Source organism: Mobula birostris, chromosome 15, assembly GCF_030028105.1.
Source record: "Mobula birostris isolate sMobBir1 chromosome 15, sMobBir1.hap1, whole genome shotgun sequence".
NCBI classification, from domain to species: Eukaryota; Metazoa; Chordata; class Chondrichthyes; order Myliobatiformes; family Myliobatidae; genus Mobula; species Mobula birostris.
In genome coordinates this window covers 34,201,379-34,220,270 of record NC_092384.1, presented here as the reverse complement: position 1 = coordinate 34,220,270, position 18,892 = coordinate 34,201,379, and the positions used below count along the sequence as shown (strand labels likewise).

Below are 18,892 nucleotides of genomic sequence, written 5' to 3'. Positions count from 1 at the left end.
TGGAGAGTATTGCTTATAGCTTTTGAGTGTTGTGCTCATGATGGAGCTGGCAGAAAACTTATTGAAAGCTGTTCCCTTAATAGTCTAATGCACTCCAACATAACTTAAATTAGTGAGTGCCATGATTTCTAAATATATATATTATACAAAAAAGTGCTGGTCATTCATAAAACAATAGGAAATAACCTACCTACTTCTTCTGAGGTTGCCAATGGAAACAAAATTCCTACCCACTGTCCAATGTTTCCAATGCACCCCACATCAACCAGACCTCTCCAACCAGATTAAATGTAACCAATCTTCATGTCATTGAATTCACCTGACTACATTAAGCTATCTAATTTCCTACTATGAAATAGCGTCATAAAGTACATCTCAGAAACTGGCCCTTTGGCCCATCTAGTCCATGCCAAAACCATTTAACTGCCTACTCCCATCGACCTGCACCAGGACCATAGCCCTCCATATCCCTACTACCCATGTACCTATCCAAACTTCTCTCAAACATTGAAATTGAGCTCACGTTGACCACCCATGCTGGCAGCTCATTCCACACTCTCACGACCCTCTGAGTGAAGAAGCTTATACTTCTTCCCCTTAAACTTTGCCTTTTCACCTTTAACCCATGAACTCCAGCTGTAGTCCCACACAACCTTAGTGGAAAAAGCCTGCTTGCATGTATCCTATCTATACCCCTCATAATTTTGTATATCTCAATCAAATTTCCTCTCAAACTTCTGCATTCTAAAAATTACGACCTAAATCATTCCTTATAACTCAGGTCTTCCAGACCTGGCAACATCCATGTAATTTTTCTCTGCACTCGTTCAACCTTGTTTACATCTTTCCTGTAGACTGCACACAATGCTCCAAATTAGGCCTCAGCAACATATTATACAACTTCAACATAACATCCCACCTTCTGTACTCAATACATTGATTTATGAAGGCCAATGTGCCAAAAGTTTTCTTTATGACCCTATCTACCCGTGATGCTACTTTCAACTAATTATGTACCTGTATTCCCAGATCCCTTTGTTCTACCACACTCCTCAGTACCCTACCATTCACTGTGTAAGATCTACCCTGGTTGGCCCTACCAAAATGCAAAACCTCACTTGTCTGCATTAAGCGCGATCTGCCATTTTCAGCCCGTTTTTCCATCTGATGCAAATCCGTCTGCAAGCCATGATAGCCTTCCTCACTGTCCACTACACCCCCAACCTTGGTGTCATCTGCAAATTTGCTGAACCACATTATCATCCAGATCAATGCTATTGATGACAAGCAACAACAGACCAAGCACTGATCCCTGTGACACACCACTAGTCACAGGCCTCCAGTCGGAAAGTTAATCCTCTACTACCACTCTCTGGCTTCTCCCACAAAGCCAATTTACTAGCTCATCTTGAATGCTGAGCCAAGCGGGACCTTGTCAAATGCCTTACTAAAGTCCATGTAGACAACATCCACTGCCTTGCCTTCATCCACTTTCCTGGTAAGTTCCTCGAAACTCTATAAGATTGGTTAGACATGACCTACCATGCTGACTATCCTTAAATCGGTCCATGTCTATCCAAATACTTTTATATCTGGTCCCCTAGAATACCTTCCAATAACTTTCTCACATCTGATGTCAGACCCACCAGCCTACGATTTCCTGGTTTCTGTTTAGAGCCTCTTTTAAACAGCGGAACAACATTGGCTATCCTCCAATCCTCTGGTACCTCTCCTGTTGCAAAGGATGTTTTAGCTTTCTCTGCTAGGACCCTGGTGATATCTGTACTTGCCTCCCATAGGGTCGGAGGGAACACCTTGTCAGGCCCTGGGGATTTATCCACCCAGATTTGCAAACTTGACCTTCACTATAATCTTGACGGGGTCCATGTAGTTGATGCCACTCTGCCTCACTTCTATAGACTCTGTATCTGTCTCCCGAGTAAATGCAGATGGAAAGAATGCATTTAAGATCTCCCCCATCTGTTTTGGCTCCACACATAGATTACCATCCCAGTCTTCCAGAGGACCAAATTTGTCCCTGGCAATCCTTTTGCTCTTACGATACCTGTGGAATCCCTTAGGGTTCTCCTTCGTCTTGTCTGCTTAGAATCTCAACTCACGGACCAGAGCTACCTCTTTGCATATTTACTTTGAAACTAATGGCATTGTGGTCACTGGATACAAAGTATTCCCCTACACAAACCTCTATCACCTGCTTTCTCTCTTTCCCTAATAGTAGATCCAGTATTGCATGCTCTCTCATTGAGTCTTCTACATAGTGATGAAGGAAACTTTCCTGAACACATTTGACAAATTCTCCCATCTAGTTCTTTTACAGTATGGGATTCCCAGTCAATTTGTGGAAAGTTAAAATCACCAACTATAACAACCTTATGTTTCCTGCAATAGTCTGTGATCTCTTTACAAATTTATTCCAAAGTCTCTCAGACTGTTGGGTGATCTGTAATATAGCCCCATTAACTCGGTCATACTTTTCTTATTTCTCAGTTCCACCCATAACGCCTCAGTAGTTGATTTATCCAGTCTGTCCTGACTAAGAACTGCCATGATAGTAACAGCACCCCTCCTCCTTTAACCCCTCCCAATCCATCACATTTACAACAAAGGAATGCTGGACTATTGAGGTGGCGGTCCTGCCCCTCCTGCAACCAAATTTCACTGATAACTACAACGTCATAATTCCAAGTGTGTGATCCATGCCGAACTCATCCGCTTTTCCTATGATACTTCTTGCATTGAAATATATGCAGCTCAGGACACTAGACACACCGTGCTCAAACTTTTGATTCTTGGCTTTGTCTGAGGTCTTACCAACATCTGCCTCCACAACCTCTCCACGAACTGTTCTGGCACCCTGGTTCCCACCTCCCTGCAATTTAAGGTGTGCAGCATTAACAAAGCTTCCCGTTAGGATATTAGTCCCCCTCCAGTTCAGGTGCAAATCATCCCTCTGTACAGGTCCCACCTTCAATGAAAGAGCCCAATGCCCTCCCTCCTACATCAATTCCTTAGTTACGTATTAACTTGTATAATCTTCCTAGTTCCGGCCTCACTAGCACGTGGCACAGGTAGCAATCCTGAGATCACAACCCTGGACATCCTGCCCTTTAACTTAGCACCTAACTCCTAGACTCCCTGTGTAGAACCTTGTCACTCATCCCACCTATGTCATTGGTACCCATATGGACCACAACCTTCGGCTGTTCGCCCTCTCATTTAAGAATGAACTTAATCTGCGATGTCCCAGGCTGTAGCACCTAGGGGGGATCATACCATCCGGGAATCTCATTCTTACTCACAGAACCTCCTGTCCATTCCCTGAACTAATGAATCCCCTATCACTACAGCATCGCTCTTCTCCCCCCTTCCCTTCTGAGTCACAGAGGCAGACGCAGTGCCAGAGACCCGGCCGCTGCGACATTCCTCTGTTAGGACAACCCCCCCCCCACCAAAACAGTATCCAAAGTGATAAACCTGTTGTTGAGGGGGATGGCCATAGACGTACTCTGCAATAGCTCCTTAACCTCTTTCCCCTTTGACTGTCACCCAGTTTTCTGTGTCCTGCACCTTGGGTGAAACGACCTCTCTATATGTCCCACCTATCAACCCAACAGCCACCTGAATAATCTGGAATTCTTCTAGCTCCAGCATGCAGATTGTCAGAAGCTGCAGTAGGATGCACTTAGACCATAAGACCATAAGATGTAGCAGCAGAATTAGGCTATTTGGCCCATCGAGTCTGCTCTATCATTTCATCACAACTGATCCAATTTTCCTCTCAGCCCCAATCTCCCCATATCCCTTCATGCCCTGGCCAATCAAGAGTCTATCAACCTCTGACTTAAATATACATAAAGATTTGGTCTCCACGGCTGCCTGTGGCAGAATTCCACAGATTGGACACTCTCTGGCTAAAGAAATTCTTCCTCATCATTCTAGAAGGATGCCTCTCTATTCTGAGTGTGTCCTCTGGTCTTGGACTCTCCCAGCATAGGAAACACCCCCACCACATCCACTCTATCAAGGTCTTTCACCATTTGATAGGTTTCGATGAGGTCACCCCTCATTCTTCTGAATTTTAGTGAATACAGGCCAAGAGCTATCAGACATTCAATCCTGGAATCATTTTCATGAACCTCCTTTGAACCCTCTCCAGTTTCAGCACATCCTTTACAGGGGCCCAAAACTGTTCGTAATACTCCAAGTGAGGCCTCACCAGTGCTTTATAAAGTCTCAATATTACATCCTTGTTTTTATATTTTAGTCCTCTTGAAATGAATGCTAACATTGTATTTGCCTTCCTCACCACAGACTCAGCCTGCAAACTAACCTTTAGGGAATCCTGCACAAGGACTCCCAGGTCCCCTTGCATCTCAGTTTTTTTGTATTTCCTCTCTATTTAGAAAATAGTCAACTCTTTCATTTCTTCTACCAAAGTGCGTGACCATAGACTTCCCGACATTGTCACTTCTTTGCCCATTCTTCTAATCTTTAAAAAAAATTGGTCCCAACACACACCTCTGTGGAACACCACTAGTGTTCCAGCCAGAAAAAGCTTCCTTTATTCCCACTCTTTGCCTCCTGCCAAACAGCCACTGCTTTATCCATGCTAGAATCTTTTATGTAGTATCATGGCTCATACCTTGTTAAGCAGCTTCATGTGCGGCACCTTGTCAAAGGCCTTCTGAAAATCCAAGTACACAACATCAACCAATTCTCATTTGCCTATCCCACTTGTTATTTCTTCAAAGAATTCCAACAGATTTGTCAGACAAGATTTTCCATTGAGGAAACCACACTGACTTTGGCCTATTTTATCATGTGCCTCCAAGTACCCTGAGACTTCATCCTTAATAATCGACTCCAGCATCTTCCCAACCACTAAGGTCAGACTAATTGGCCAATAATTTCCTCTCTTCTGCCTCCCTCCCTTCTTAAAGAATGGAGGTACATTTGCAATTTTACAGTCTTCCAGAATCATTTCAGAATCTAGTAATTCATGAAAGATCATTATTAACACCTCCACAATCTCTTCAGCCACCTCTTTCAGAACACTGGGGCGCACAACATCTGGTCCAGGTGACTTATCTACCTCAGACCTTTCTGTTTCCCAAGAACCTTGTCTCTAGTAATGGTAACTTCACACTCTCCTGATCCCTGATTCCACCCAATTGCTAGTGTCTTCCATAGTGAAGACTGATGCAAACTACTTATGCAGTTCATCAGCTGTTTCCTTATCCCCTCATTACTACCTCTCCAGCATTATTTTCCAATGGTCTGATATCGACTCTTACCTCTCTTTTTTCATTTATGTATCTGAAGAAACTTTTGGTATCTCTTTAATATTATTGGCTAGCTTACTTATGTATTCCATCTTTTCCTTCTTTATGACTTTTTAGTTGGCTTCTGTTGGTTTTTAAAAGCTTCCCAATGCTCTAACTTCCACTAATCTGCCCTCTCTTTGGCCTTTATGTTGGCTTTGACTTCCCTTGTCAGCCACAGTTGTGTCATCTTTCCTTTAGAATACATCTTTCGCTTTGTGATGTATATATCCGGTGCCTTCGAAATTGCTTCCAGAAATTTCATCCATTGCTGCTCTGCCGTCATCCTTCCCAGTGTTCTTTTCTAATCTATATTAGCCAACTCCTCTTTCATTCTTCTAATTCCCTTTACTCCACTGTAGTGCTGATACATCTGACTTTAGTTTCCCCTTCTCAAATTCCAGGGCGAAATTAATCATATTATGATCACCGATCCCTAAGGGAAAACGGGAGAAGGGGTCATCAGTAGGGGGAGGGGAATCCTTGCCAAAGAAGTAGGCTCGGAGGCGTAGGCGATGGAAGAAGAGTTCAGCGTCATGGCGGGCATGGAACCCACTAAGGTGTGGACGGAAGGGGACAAAAGTGAGGCCCTTGCTAAGGACAGAACGTCCTGCCTCAGAGAAGGGAAGGTCAGAGGGGATGATGAAGACATGGCAAGGGTTGGGGCTGGGGTCAGAGGAGGGTAAAGAGTGGGAGGTCTCAGGAGGGAGAGAGAGGTTGGGATGTTCAGGGAGAGTGGGGTTGGGGAGGATGAGGGATCAGAGGAATGGAGGGGTGATGAGGGGTAGAGGGAAGGTTGGGAGTTGCAGGGAGAAAAGAGGGTAGTGAGGGAGCCCACACTTACCACCTGTTGGCGATTTAACAGGAAGTCCAGGATCCAGCTACACAAGGCAGCGTGAAGGCTGAGGTCCCTGAGCTTCTTGTCAAGAGAAAGGAATGAGCCTGAAATTGATCAAACCCAGAGGAAATCAAATTTTTATTGACAGTGTTTTGCTAGCTGTTAAAATGAATACTTCGATATATATGCGCACATGCTGCTGTCACCAGGAAAAAAATTGCACAGCGCAAGATTTTTGCACTGATCATTAGAAATTAGACAGAACATTGCTCTTCACCCTTGTCCTTGAGAAGGTCATGGACCCAATCTGAGACATCCCTGATCCTGGAACCAGGGAGACACTTCTCACAGTTGTAGTTGTCAGGGACATTGGAGGTCTCCAATATGTTGTCATTGGAGAGAGTCCAGAGAGGGTTCATAAGGATGATTCCAGGAATGAAGGGGTTAACATGTGAGGACCATTTGGCAACTTTGGGCCTGTACGCACTGGAATTTAGAAGAATGCAGAAAGGACTAGTTGAAGTCCTTTCTTAACAAAATAGAATCCAATGGCATTACAGGAAAGATACTGGGATGGATAGAGAAATGGCTGACAGGCAGGAGACAGCAAATGGGAATAAAAGGAGCATTTTCTGATTGGTCCTCAGCGGTCAGTATTAAGACCGCTGCTTTGCACATTGTTTGTCAATGATTTAGAAAATGGAATTGATGGCTTTGTGGCAGAGCTTGCAGATGGTACTAAGATAAGTGGAGGGGCAGGTAGTGCTGAGGAAGCAATGCAATTGCAGAAGGACTTAGACAAGAATGGGCAAAAAAGTGGCAGTGGAATACAGTCTTGGGAAATGTATGATAATGCATTTTAGTAAAAGGAACAAAATTACAGATTATTATCTAATGAGGAGAAAGTCAAACATCAAAGGTGCAGAGGGAGTTAGGAATCCAAATGCAATACTCCCAGAAGGTTAATTTCGAGGTTGAGTCTGTGGTTAAGAAGGCAGATGCAATGTTAGCCTTTATTTCAAGGGGAATTGAATATAAAAACAAGGAGATAATGCTGATGCTTTGTAAGACACCAGTCAGGCCACACTTGAAATATTGTCAACAGTTTTAGGCTCCATATCTCAGAAAGGATGTGTTGTCATTGGAGAGAGTCCAGACGAGGTTCATGAGGATGATTCCAGGAATGAAGAGGATAACATGTGAGGAGCATTTGGCAGCTTTGGGCCTGTACTCGCTGGAACTGGTAAGAATATAGGGGAGATCTCATTGAAGCCCACCAAATGTAGAAAGGAGTAGTTGAAGGTGGAAGTAGAGAGGATATTTCCTATGGTGGGAGCATCCAGAACTGGAGGGCACAGCCTCAAAATTGAGGGGCAACTCTTTAGAGCAGATGCAAGGAGGAATTAATTTTTTTTACCCAGAAAGTAATGAATCTGTGGAATGCTCTGCCACAGACTGTGGTGGAGGCCAAGACCATGGGTATAATTACAGTGACAATTGATCGTTTCCTGATTAGTCAGGGCATTAAGTGTTATGGCGAGGAGGCAGGTGTATGGGGTTGAGTGGGATCCGGCATTGGTCATGATGGAATGGTGGAGCAGGCTCGATGGGCTGAATAACCTAATTCTTCTCCCATGTCTTATGGTCTTATCTCACAAGAAGAGCATTCCACTATCCTGCCTGGCATCTCTACTGTCCTAACTGAGCCAACACAAAGAAGGGAAGGAAAATAAAACTTAACCTTGAGCTTCTCCTTTGCTTTCTCTGACTGAAGCCCCTCTTCACTAAAGTCTTAAGATCACGACTGACTCTCTCCACTGCGATGATAGACACTGAACTTGCCCCTACATTCCTTTAACTTGCTCGTTAATCAATCCCAGACATGGATTGGTCATTGGACAAGGCTCTATTATGCTGCCACAACCCACTGCTCTCTTTTCTCCTCGGGCTGTGGACCTGAATGAAATCCGCTCCTCTCAAACTTCTGGTCTCTGGATTGGTCACTGGCCAAAACTCAATTATACTGCCATCACCTGCTGCTCTATTTTCTATTCGGGCAGTGAACCTGAGTGATATCCCCTCCTCTTAAACTTCCAATGTCCAGATTGGACCCTGGCCAAAGCTTCAGGAAATGTCCCGGAACAAGATCTTGGCAAAGATTGATGCTGCTGCTCCAGACCTGCAGTGAAGAAATGCCTCAGGAAAATATTTTAATGAGAATTTCTAACTCTGCTTAGTAAGCATCATTGACCTATCAGAGTGCAAATAAACATCAGATATCCTTACGCTTCGCCAATTTCAGTGTTGAGTCAGGTTGATACAATAGTCATGTTTTTCCCCAATTTATTTATGCATCAGTACTGGATAGGCTTGTTACGTTAAACACAAAGTGTAACCTAATAGCAATAACCTTTGTCTGGAAATGCAAACAGACAACATAATGATGATAACATTTGGGATCTTCAGTGTATTCAGAAAAGGATAGTCCTCGCGAATAAATTTTATAACATCTTTATTTATAACTTGCGCAAAGAGAAGAGGTTCTAAGATTCATTCCAAACATCTTCAAATGCATTGTGTTCAAAGCCTGTGCAATACTGAGCTGCCGATCTCAGCCTAGCTGGTGCGTATGTTTATTTTCCAACAGAATGGGGGCAAAAATCGAGACAAAATCAGCTGACTTGCTTTCTCATCATCTTAAATGTTGAATACTACATGTGAATGGACTAGTAAACTACTCAAGAAAAATATGTAGCAGAACAATTCAAATAAATTCAATTGCCATAACGATTTGATTGACTTTAGCCAATTCTTTCAATTCAAAATAATTAGACTCAAAGAAACTAGCCCTGTCCTATCTTCAAGCCCTAAATAAAATTCTACACAAATAAATTACTCCTGCATCTTTTTAAGCTGTATTTCCAAAAAATCCAATTATCTGTCAAATTGCTTTAACAACTGGTTTGCTAAAATGTACTGCATTATAATTGTCCTAAGATGTCCTTTAATTTTGAAAAATACAATATCATTTTTGAATTACAATCTTATTTCTGTTCCTCATCTTTCAGGACCTTAAGGCAAAAGAGAATAACATGAATACTATCTCAGTTTGTGTATTGCCCAAAACTTTCTGAAGAGATCAATTGAATGAAAAAGTCTATTAATCTGTTTAAACTTATTAACTAGAGAGGGAAACAGCAAATTAACTTCAGAATGCAAGAAGGCAACTTCTAATAATATTGATTGCACTCAAAATACAAGTTTAAAAATAGGAAACCGTTCTTCATTGCATCTGATTTTCAAACAATACCATGACTTTTGGAAAATATTAACAAAAAGCATTGGATGGACCATTTTCAAATAAGAGAAAATCTGCCGAAGGATTTTGGCCCGAAACGTCTGCTATACACTTTTCCATAGATGCTCACTGGCCTGCAGAGTCCTCCTCCATTTTGTGTGGGTTGGATGGGACCATTTTCCTTTATTTACTTACTTATTGAATGTGGACTTTACTGGCAAGCCCATGATCATGTACATAGTCTTAATTACCCTGTCGGATTAGTGGGTAACCACCATCCTGAACTGCAGCAGCTCATTTGGTGCAGTTACATCAGAGTCTGAATGAGTAGAGAGCTCTAGGGTTTAACCTAGTGGCAATGAAGAAATAGCAATATATTTCCAAATCAAATTTGTGTGAAATCATAACATTTAGAAGACAATGTATTATGTTTAAAAGAACAAGGAAGAATATACCTGTATCCAGGAGACTTTTTTTCCAATGTTAGACCATAAGATATAGGAGCAGAAAGAGGCCATTCAGCCCATTAATTCTGCTCCCCCATGCAATCATGGGCTGCTCCAATTCTTCCAGTCATCCCCACTCCCCTGCCTTCTCCCCATGCCCTAGCTAATCAAGAATCTATCTCTGCCTTAAATACACCCAATGACTTGGCCTCCACAGCCTCTTGTGGCAACAAATTCCACAGATTTACCACCACCATGTTCCAGAAGATGTAAATATTTATTACTTCCCAGCTGCTGAAGGAACTTGCAACTTGCAGATTAAAGCCATATCTTCATCCAGGTTCGAAGAGCTGCTGGTGTTGGTACTGGATCATTTGAGAGACAGACCTTTCAGGGAGAACCAATGTTCTGTTTACCAACATTTTCCAAGGTAGCCCTTGACTTGATACCACAATGTCATCAAGTATGGAGCTGCATTAAAACCAATGGGTATTTTCATTGGCTATGAAATGCATAGGAAGGTTGTGAAGGATGTTATACAAATGCATATCTGTCAGTTAGAACAGTTTTACACCACCACCAAATGCTGCTATTTCTGGAAGCTGATGTACCAGTATTCCCAGATCCCTTTGTTCCACCAGCTAATTTAATTTTTAATCTTCCAAGCAACAGAGCCTTCAACCTTTCATACCCCTTCAGGCTTTGAATCATGAAGTGTGTAACGCAAACTAAAATTACAGATAGGCTAGTGACAAAATGTCAGCAATCAGTATGAACAGCAAAAGCTATTGTTGCAGCTATTTGTCTTAGGAAATCTCAGACATCATTTTCCCTAGCAGGAACAAATAATATCTAATATGGGCTAATTAGTTCATGAAGTTGTTTCCATATGAGTTTATAGACAACAAAGTTCAGCATTATTTTAAAGGTAACATTCAAAATTCTGACAGAACAATTTGTTTGTGCTTTATGACGATTGTGTCATTTAAAATCCTGTAATACACACGTTTTCTTGCATGACTTGCACGAGTACACTTATGATATTGGGCCAAGTGATGATTGTATAGATACAAGTTGCAACAATTTAAAACAACAATCAGCAGAGTTTGTTTTAAAATGGAAAATACAAAGAAAGCATACATATTTGAAAGGGCTTTACTGAAGATGCCAAGTGAGGATCAGTGGACTTATAACTTGTAGCTGACACTTCTATCTTTCATATCTATGCAAATTCACTCAGAACAAAGAATTCTTCCATTGACTATCTCAAGGTTAACAATTTAAATCTTGCTTGAATATCAAAAATCCCTGACACCTTCATATCTGTAAAATAAATACATTCATAGTATTCTTGAACTTTAACCATTCTATTCATGAAATCTGAACACTTTGCTAAACATCGATTTACTTACTCATAATGATATTATACATTTTGTTCTGTATCTGTAACTTCATTACTTACGGAAGTCCTGCTTACTAGTTGACATGGATAGTATAAACAAAATCTGTGTTTATTTTCAAGACTGTGCGCCTAAAAATTAAGTTCCTCAGCATACGCATCACTGAGGACCTCACATGGTCTGTACATACTGGCAGTGTGGTGAGAAAGGCATAACAGCACCTCTTTCACCTCAGACAGTTGAAGAAGTTTGTTATGGGTCCCCAAATCCTAAGAACTGAGAGCATCCTGACTGGCATCTATAGATGTGAACTTCCCACTATTCAGGACATTCACAAAGACAGGTGTGTAAAAGGGCCCAAAGAATCATTGGGAACCCAAGTCACCCCAACCACAAATTGTTCCAGTTGCTACCATCCAGGAAACGGTACCGCAGAATAAAGGCCAGGACCAACAGGCTCCAGGACAGCTTCTTCCACCAGGCTATCAGGCTGATTAATTCACACTGACACAATTGTATTTCTATGTTAGATTGACTGTCCTGTTGTACATACTATTTATTACAAATTACTATAAATTGCACATTGCACATTCAGACAGAGACATAACGAAGATTTTTACTCCTCATGTATGTGAAGGATGTAACTAATAAAATCAATTCAATTTAAATTCTGAGGAGTCCTGTAAGGACAGACCATGTCACCAGATCAAAGTTTATTTCCAATCTAGGCTGAGGACTCCCTCATAGTCGATCAGGCATTGCATACTTTTGTGTTCAAAAATGTGCCTCCAGTACTCTTTCTGGGGCTGAACTGAAGGGGATGGTCTCGGCCCTGCTGTAAAGGAAGTTGAGGATATTGCAGTCCAGCATGTTAGTGGGTACTGTAGTATCATCAGCTCCTAACATCATTTCAGAAATTATTTGATGCATTGGATAATGGAACTAGTATTGGACCAAACCATGCTGCTTCTCATAGTCACTGCTTACATTTCCCCATGGCCACACTCGGTTCCTGGAGCTGCCCTGCTCCAAGTCATTGTATCAAAAACACATCTCTCCATGACTACTGCTGGGGCACCAACTTCAGTTAGGGCACAAGTGGCAGAAACTACAATCAGAGGCATTTGGTAATCATCAGGAAAATCACCACCTCATTCTAATAGTGAAAAGCAACCTTTTTAAAAAATGTTCAAAATGTTAAGTGGATTCAAAAAACACAAATCAGCGGTCAATTTAAAATGATATAAATGCACATTTGGAATTAGAAATTACCTAAACCACTTTTAAATGATAGTGATTGTAGTTAACTGTATGGGGCTGTTCTTGACATACCAGTTGTAGCTGTTGTGAAAACGAAGGAGCCATTCAACTCCTCAATTTACAGAATTTCTTCATCTCAATGAGGAGGCTGGATACAAGGTCAAAAGCTTTCACTACTGGCCCACCAGCCATCAGCATATTTTGTGTCATAGGTCCTTGGAAAGCAAGCATTTCAAGGGCGTATTGATCAATATGTTCTCATTTTTTAATAGTCCTAAGATACAGATGTCTTAAAATGCTAAAGCTAGATTTTTTAACTTGAGGCTTTCATTTTTCCCCCAAATTAAGCTGTGTCAAAAATAATTCTTGTCTAGTGAGTGCAGATAATAGGTTTTTCTCTTAGCAGTTTCATGAAGGACCAGTTAAGGGAAGCAATCACTTCTGCTAGTCCATTAATACATAATTAAAATGATCTATTCTTAGCTTGATAGGAGACTACTGATTATTATGCATTCCTATTAACAGGATAATAATGAGCTGATAAAATTTTTTTGAGCTATACAAATTAATCTAAAGATTTAAACAATTGGTTCCATTACTGTTTTTATTCAACACAAATTAAGTAGTAATTTGTATTTTCCCAGTGAAAGGACCCTTTTCAAAACAAAATAGGCTTTTTTAAGTTGTAAAATACGTGAGCAAAATTGCACAATTTCAAGCTATTGGCCTGTAACTTACATTCAGCGATGACTGACTCACGCTCATATTGAAATGTTTGCAACAGATGTTTTTTAATGAGCTTTACACTGGCAATTTATGAAGTCTAACAGTACAAGGTTCATCCACCGTCATCGATGAAGACCTCGACACCATTAGTACTTTTTACGAGGCCGAGCTGCTAGCTTGACACTCAACCCAGCACAGATGGAAAGCATGCCTGGGAGCGACCTGACTGGATTCGAACTCAGGAACCTTCGCTCCGGAGTCCGGCGCTGATGTCACTGCGCCACCAGCCGGGATCTTGGTGTTGAGACTAGCACTTGATTTGGATTTAAGTGAGGGAGAGTTGCGCAGCGTCAGCCTCACTCTCTCTTCCCTATTCCCATCTGGATCCAGCAGCAAGACAGAGTTGAGATGGCTGGAGATGGGACGAGGCACAGTGGATGACCAGGACATCTTCTGTGTCTTGTCGTGCTCTACATGCTCCACGACGCTTGCAGAGACCGACTTCTTGACCATTGGACCTTCCATTGGTCTAGTCCGCTCAATCTGCCGGAGTCTGTATCACGTGCTGGGATAGACATCTCCCTATCTCACCGATAGTTTGAGACCCGTCAGCTACCCTCACCTGGTTTAGCCGGCTTGTCGAAGCCATTGCCTGGGGTGTGGCCGCTGTCACATGCGAACAGCTACGAGGAGCCACAGGTGAGAGCTGAGTGCCAGGTGGAGACCAAAGGTGGACTAACCACCTTGAAAGGGACATGACATGTTTCCCCACAGTGCATATTTTCCTCGCATGAATATAGTGATAAGTCAATTATCAGGGGAGGACAGGGGAGCTTGAAGTAAGTGTTGAACGAACTTCCAGTAGAAGTGGTAGAGGCAGGTTCGATATTGTCATTTAACGAGAAATTGGATAGGTATGTGGAGAGGAAAGGAATGGAGGGTTATGGGCTGAGTGCAGGTCGGTGGGACTAGGTGAGAGTAGCGTTCGGCACGGACTAGAAGGGCAGAGATGGCCTGTTTCCGTGCTGTAATTGTTATATGGTTATGTAAGTCACTTATAAGTCAATAGCATCATAACATTGTAAGTAACATTTGGATATTAAACACACAGCACATATTTTCCCCGTATGAATATATAAAATCATTGCAACACACCAATATTGCTGAATCAGTGGGAGCCCTGGGCTTGTTTCCCTGCAACGAGACAGTACCATCGAGGGGTGATGGGAGACAGCGATACTCGAAGGGAGTTCCTTATGTCCAGTCTATTCCGCAATTTAGTTTTCGTTGCATTCATCGCAGAGATATGTTGGAAATGGAAGTTTTCAGTGCTTTCGTGGCTAACTCAGGATATTTAGCCTTGACTTTGATCCAGAATGCCGGCAGAGATGTTATGTCAAATATACTTTTCAGCCTGCCGTCATTTGCAAGCTCAAGGTGTTGATCTTCTTCCCGCGCTGACATGGATGATGCGTGGGTCACGACCTCGCATGTGTAATGGCTCAACAGTGGGCATGACAGGGAATGAGGAAAGGTGCAGCTGACTGCTATCGCCAAATCATTTCGTTTCCTCGCGGCCCGGTAGTACATGCTTTGCGGCCCGGTGGTTGGGGACCACTGGTCTAAACCAGCAACGCACAAAATGCTAGAGGAACTCAGCAGGCCAGGCAGCATCTATGGAAAGAAGTATAGTCGACATTTCGGGTCGAGATCCTTTGGCAGGCCAGAAGGAAAAAAGATGAGGAGCAGATTTAAAAGGTGGGGGAGGAGAGAGAGAGAAGCACAAGGTGATAGGTGAAACCGGGAGTCAGAGGGATGAAGTAAATAGCTGGGAAGTTGATTGGTGGAAGAGACACGAGGCTGGAGAAGGGGGAGTCTGATAGGTGAGGATAGAAGGCCACGGAAGAAAGAAAAGTGGGGAGGAGCACCAGAGGGAGGCGATGAGCAGGCAAGGCGATAAGGTGAGAGAGGGAAAAGGGAATGGGGAATGGTGAAGGAGAGGGCGGGATGGGGGGTGTCAATACTGGAAGTTCGAGAAATTAATGTTTATGCAATCAGGTTGGAGGTTACTCAGACGAAATATAAGGTGTTGTTCCTCCAACCTGAGCATGGTCTCATCACGACAGTAGGGGAGGCCATGGATTGACATATCAGAATGGGAATGGAAAGTGGAAGTAAAATGGGTGGCCACTGGAGATCCTGCTTCTTCTGGCAGACAGAGTGTAGGTGCTTGGGGAAACGGATGAATCCACTCTTTCAATACACAATTGGGATCTTCATTTTTTGCAGTGTTTTTTTCTATTTTTCATTAACTTCTGATGGATGGGGTTTCTTAAACTGGATTCATTTCAGTCCTGGAAGCTGAGGTTACTCAATATTAAAAGTCATAATATTTGTATTAATATGCATCATAATTTACTTATTTTGTGTTTGTTTGATCATCACCAGAATAATCTAAACTAGTACAAGTGTGTCTGATGTGTCCAATTATGATATTACATTATGCTAAGAGCTTGCATATATACAACTCTAGTTTCGTTACTCTTAATGTAGGTACTTTAAGTTTTACTGTGTCTGAATTTTCAGACAATGATTCTAAATGTGTGATTTAGAATCAAAGGGAATTGATGGAATCAGTTGTTCTCTATGTTTTTAAATAAGGCACTTAATTCAATTAGTGAGTTTTTAGCAAGACTGAATTTGTAGTTTCACTAACATTACTTGCACTTTTCACAATGTGGTGTTAGACTCCACCTACTGGTTCCAAAACTATATAACAGTTTACCACTTTTCATTTTCTCGTTGGGTAAGTGTTAAACATACTGTACCTGTGTGTCTTCCAGTAGGCCCTCCCTCATCTCAGGAATTTACCTTTACCCAGTATAAAAGTGTCTGTTTCTGCAAGAATCACCATCTTTGTTCTTTAGTTTCTGCTTATCTCCTAGTAGTGAAACTATTGCCATGAGCTCTATGCCTGCTGTGTTTTAAACTTTCAATAGACGATCATGAAGCAACAGGTTTTCAACTTGTTCTTGGACTCCTAAAGTAATCTGTTGGATCAGAAATCACTGGACCCAACAGTATCTTCCCAGGCTCTTGCGGAATTTTCCCGTTGTGACATCATGTCAGTGCTCAAAATAATTTGGGATTTCGGAGGTTTTCAGATTTTGGAATTTCAGGTAAGGGGTGCTCAACCTGTAGCACTCACATAACAGCATTATCTAATACAATAATGTATTGTATCAAAAGTATCACTCAGATCTTAAAAAGATACGCTTGCATTTCTATACACCACACTACACCTAGTTCAAAAATAATAAGGAACACAAAAACAGCCATTTTACAACATGACAATACAATCAGTTCACTAATTACATATATGGAATTACACATTTACAAGTATATATTATATGTCCAATTATAAATACACCCATTCAACTAGTCTTGACAGCAAAACACTTCACTATTCTACTGACATCACTGAAAAATCCACTCCATGCACCAATCATTCCAATGGATCAATTCTCCACAGCGGCTCCAAGTACACAGAGTCAAAGTAAAACAACATGGAAAGAGGCCCTTCGACCCAACTGGTCTATGCTCACCACAACATCCTACCTGTTACTCGCAGTTGCCCTCATTCAGTCCGTAACCCTCTAAGTCCCTCCAAATCCATCTAAATGCCTCTTAAGTATTACAATTGTACCTGCCTTGATCATCTCCTATGGCAGTTCAATCCAGGTACTCACCAACTTATGTGTAAATAGAGTTACATTTCAGGCCTCTTTTAAATGTCTCCCCTCTTATCTTGTATCTGTGCCCCAAATTTTAGATTTCTGGGGAAAAGACTTTGACTGTCCACCTTATCCATGCCTCTCATGATTTTGTAAACTTATGAGGTCACACTTAATTCTCCTACACTCCAGGGGAAAAAAAAGATCCAGCATGACAAACAACACACACAGAATGCTGGACAAGCCCCTCCCTACAACTCAGAACCTCCAGTCCAGGCGGCATTCTCCTCTACACCCTCTCCATGTCTTTCCTATAACAGAGTCACCAAATCGTACGCAGTATTCCGAATACAGCTTCACAACTGCTTGCACAATGTCCCTGCTCCTAAACTCACACCCTGACAGATGAAGGCCAGACTGCTAAATCTCTTCTTCACCACCCTGTCTAACTACACAGTTGCTTTGGTAAACTGGTTTTAGATGGTACTGGTGATGCCCAGTGACCACTTATTGGCAGCAAACAAAACAAAGAACACAAACAACTAAATAACATTAATAGCACTTTCATGTAAAAATGGACAGGTGAGGTCAGGGCATGCAGAGCAGAACAAAGTAGGAACGGAGTAGAGGCAGACTAGAGGCCCATTCAAAGCCGATTTGGGAAGGTTGGGCATAGGCTGAATGGTTCTTTTGGGTTCCTTTCTTTGTGGCTGACTATAAGATGACAAATCTCAAGGTTATATAATGTATAATAAAGGCACTTTGAACTCGTACCCTCAGGTCCCGCTGTTCCACAACTCAGTGCCCTGACTGTCCTACCATGGTTTGATTGTCCAAAACCTATCACCTCATACTTATCCAAGTTGAAATCCATTAGCCATTCCTCATTCTATCTCCCTGGTCGAGATCTCTGTGCATTCATTGTAACTGACCTCACTGTCAACAAGAACCCCTAAATTAGTATCATCTGCAAACTTGCTAATTGTGCCATGTACATTCATATCCAAATCATTTACATAAATAACAAAAATCAGATGTCTCAACACTGACCCCTGGGATACTTTACTAGTCACAGACCTCCAGTCAGAGAATAACTATTCAATCTACCTTCTGCTTCCCATCGTCAAGTCAACTTTGAATCTACCCTGCCAGTTCCCTCCTAGAGGGTGGTGAATTTGTGGAATTTATCTCCATAGATGGCTGTGCAGGTTACATCACTGGGTATATTTCAAGTAGAGATTGATTGGTTCTTGATTAGTAAAAGCACTAAAAGGATATGGGGAGAAGGCAGGAGAATGGGGTTCAGGGGGATAGTAGATCAGCCATGATGGAATACAGAGCAAACTTGATGGGCTGAATGGCCTATTCCTGCTCCTATGTCTTATGGACATAACCTTCCAAATTGGTCCACCATGCAGGACCTTGTCAAATGCCTTTCTAAAGTCATATCATCAATCTCTTTAGTTACCTCTTCAGAAAAAAAATCCAAGATCATCAGACAATCTTCCATGCACAAAACTATGTTGACTATTCCCAATTAGGCCTTAACTATCCAAGTCTTTCAAAATTCCCTCCAGTAGGTTCCCTACACTTTAGTTTCTGTACATAGCCCTACTTCTCACAGACTCACACATCTGGCGTATCCTGTTCCAGGACTCACTAGCAGATGGCACCAGGTGTAAACTGGAGATCACTACCTTCAAAGAAGTGGAGTTCAATTTTTAACTAAGCTCCCTATACTCATTCTGCAGGTCCTCATCCCTTGTTCTACTACATTGCTTGTACCAACATGGATAATGACCTCCAGCTGTTCATCCTCCACCTCGAGAATTTTCTGCAGCTATTTGG

The 18,892-nt window shown here is 42.0% G+C and overlaps 1 long non-coding RNA gene across 1 annotated transcript in view; it reads right to left on the bottom strand.

Annotated features, from left to right (window-relative positions):
* LOC140210280 (uncharacterized) overlaps positions 1 to 18,892 on the bottom strand; it is a 36,446-nt gene that overhangs the window by 10,015 nt on the left and 7,539 nt on the right. Inside the window, exon 2 of the long non-coding RNA XR_011889199.1 lies at positions 6,187 to 6,284. This is a non-coding gene — a long non-coding RNA (uncharacterized lncRNA). The remainder of the gene's footprint in view (positions 1 to 6,186; positions 6,285 to 18,892) is intronic.